Source organism: Lissotriton vulgaris, chromosome 3_2, assembly GCF_964263255.1.
Source record: "Lissotriton vulgaris chromosome 3_2, aLisVul1.2, whole genome shotgun sequence".
Lineage (NCBI taxonomy): Eukaryota > Metazoa > Chordata > Amphibia > Caudata > Salamandridae > Lissotriton > Lissotriton vulgaris.
Window position 1 is genome coordinate 255501681 of NC_141690.1, and position 3196 is coordinate 255504876.

At 42.3% G+C, this 3196-nt stretch overlaps 1 pseudogene; it reads right to left on the reverse strand.

Annotated features, from left to right (window-relative positions):
• On the reverse strand, window positions 1-2931 carry LOC147725617 (L-lactate dehydrogenase B-B chain-like; annotated as a pseudogene).
• Between the last annotated feature and the right edge of the window lie 265 nt (window positions 2932-3196).

The following is a 3196-nucleotide window of genomic DNA, read 5'->3' on the forward strand; positions in this document are numbered from 1 at the left end:
TCAGCAATATTCAAAGTGTGACAATGTCAGACAGCCTTCCATATAAACACCAGCAACATTAACTCCACTCCAAATAGGTACGGTAAGGTAAGGTAATTTTTATTATGCATGATTAATTAAAACCGTTGCATACATTAAACGATCTTTAAAATCAAAACCACTACTACAAATCAGTGCTAAAATAATTCCCTATAAAAAAGGGATTAACCATTGTGATTTACATAAAAACTGTATAACACTTTCAATGTTTTAATCAAGTAAAAAATCTATCTCAAGTACTTTGCATTATTAAGCAGTCAGTCCTTCGAATCTCCAAATAGGCACCCTGGAATCTCCATGCTCTCCCCAAACCTAGCCACGACAGCTGGAAAGGTGGCCCCCCAAGCTTCTCAGCCCCAAGGTAACTGAAACTAGCGAAATCTAGATTTCATCCACTTCCAGTCACACAATGTTTAGCGAGACCACTCAGTTTCCAGGTCACGTATGTGAGCACATCCGCTGGATTGGAAACCACAAGGATGATGCAGCTATGGCTGCACTTCACAACCTGAGGAATGACGTTCTTGAAGACATTGACATTCCTTTGGACTAAATTGAGACAACTCTCCCCTTTTTGCTGGTGGACTCCACCAGTAATTACCACAAATCTGGGATTTGCATTATCTGGACTGGACACGATCTTAGGAGTTTTAAGGAACAAGCTCCCATGTTGCAAACCCATACTTTCTCCTTTTAGTTTGTCCACTAATATATCAACCGGAGGAAGTTGTATCCCGGACTGTCTATAGGAGTAGCACAGAAGACAGTGCTGTTTCACGCTATGGAACCTTGGAGGTTCTGTCTTTGCCCCTGTCCTGTTGCAGCAAGAAGGACAGACATCGATTTTCAGACCTCACTAGTCCCTGTTTTTTTTTGTTAGGTCTCACTACGAATGCAGCGCATTCGCTGCTTCGTTAGCAAGACTCTATTGCTGCCACTTTGGTGCTGGAAGGGAGACAGGAGGTGGCACGTGCGGACAGGAGATGTGCACTCCGTGCACGTGCGCATCTCCTGTCCACGCGTGCCACCTCCTGTCTCCCTTCAACAGAGAAACCGGCGGCACAGCACGCGCATCGCGTACTTTCACTATCCCTCCCCTTCAAGAACCCGGACATTGGCTTTGGAATTCTTATTTAGAACAGCTTTCACGCTGCTTAAGATGGATAGTGAATTAGATTTTCATTTGCTGGCCAACTGTGGGTAAATATTTTCTGTTGAAATGTGTGCAAGTTTTATAGAACTCTTTATCTCAACTGCTCAGTGGTGACACAGGTGCAAATGTACGGGTGGGCATGCTGGAGCACCAAGGCAACTGACTTTATTTATTTGGGTTACGACTTTGAATGGCAGTTGTTGCCAGTATATACAATGACATCAACCTGGCTTTTATTTATCATGTTCTTAGAGCGGAGCTCGTATAAACATCTCGGATGGCAACTGCCCAGAAAGGATCATCACTCTCGCTAGACCTACTAATGCCATATTCAAAGCATTTTCTATTATCATTGACAAACTAGAAGAGGTCTGTCTCAATATCTTTTGGGTAGTGCAAATGTCTAACGGGGCGTTGGCGAGTAAAAACATGGCATTGAAAAGCAACTTTTTTTTCCCTACCTGGCAAGTGGCGAGAATTTTCCTGGTTGCTTGTGTGAAATCTCCACTAGCCTATCTGACTTAAATGTCCGTAATAAACATGATTACCTTAAAAGATGTCGTGGAGAGAGTCTAATTCCACCGTTGAGTCTCAAGGGTGTTTTATTTTGGTCTGGCTAATGGTCATAACACAGACGTATGGGAAAAACGTCCTTGTGCACATTACATAGTTGCAACATTATGTCACAGGCAAAGTAACATGTTCTACATGCAAGCAGCTACCCCTGTGTCTGTTGCATTGTCCAGAAGGCACGTTCGAATTGCAAATTTTTGTTCTGTGCTAAGGCCCATCTTTTTTCACCATGTAAAAGTAAAAATGCGTACAGCGTAATTTAAACTAATCACAAGCTTTTTTGTTTTTGTTATCTTGGCTGCGATACTTTCTCAAAGCTAGACTAGCAACCAAGTGGAAATTGTTGCCTAAGATGAAGTTGCTTGTTCAGATTTTCTTTTGCAACATGGTTGTCTGATGCTTTTGTTTTTTTCCTGCCCACGAAGGACATCAGTAGCACGATGACCAACAGCACTGCTTCCAGCAAACCCCCTGTCACTCTGAGGTTCATGGTCCCTGCCAGCAAGTGTGGTTCCCTCATTGGGAAAGGAGGTTGCAAGATTAAAGAGATCAGAGAGGTACATTGTTAGTTTTTAACCCATTGGGGGCAGTCTTTAGGTGGGTAGATGTCATATCTGCCTTTACGCCATGTTGCAGGCCCCAGCTAGAGCAGTCTAAGGTGTTAAGACATACTAGATGAATGGCTAGTAAAACATGACTTAACAATAAGCTTCAATTCTTTAAGTATACCTGTCTCTTTAGCACTTTGACCTATTGAGAACACCTTTCACCATTATTTAGTTTGATTCTCTGGGTCCAACAAACTTAAAGCGCTGGGTTGGGTTTCACTTGTTCGCCAATTGCCTTTGAAACCATAAGTTCTGTAGTGGGGGACAGTTTGAACTTCAGAGGTCCGTCACCTTACTCAACTTCATTCTCCCATTACGAAACTATCTTAGGCTTTGCATCCCGGGGTTAAGCCATTTCTTTTACCTTCTCCTTTGAAGACCACTGGAGCACAGGTGCAAGTAGCGGGGGACATACTGCCCAACTCGACAGAAAGAGCCATCACAATTGCTGGAATTCCTGCTTCCGTCATAGAGTGCCTCAAACAGATAAGTGTGGTTATCCTGGAAGTAAGTCTGCAATAGCTGTTCATTTAGTTCTGTATAGAGTTGCTCTGTCATAATTCTTTTGCAGAGCACATGTACATCAAAAAGGGGTTATCGCTTGTTCTTGGTTCTGAGACATATAGTTAACAAGCATTTGCAATGCAATAGGTCTCGCATTTACACGAGTTTGAGCTATTGTCAATGTAAATGGCTATACCTTTTTAAAGTTTTTGTTTTTAAAACCTACATAAAAGGCATTGTCATTTACAATGGCAATAGCTTAATCTCGCGTAAATGCGAGACCTATTGCATTGCAAATGCTTGTTGAATAAATATTGCC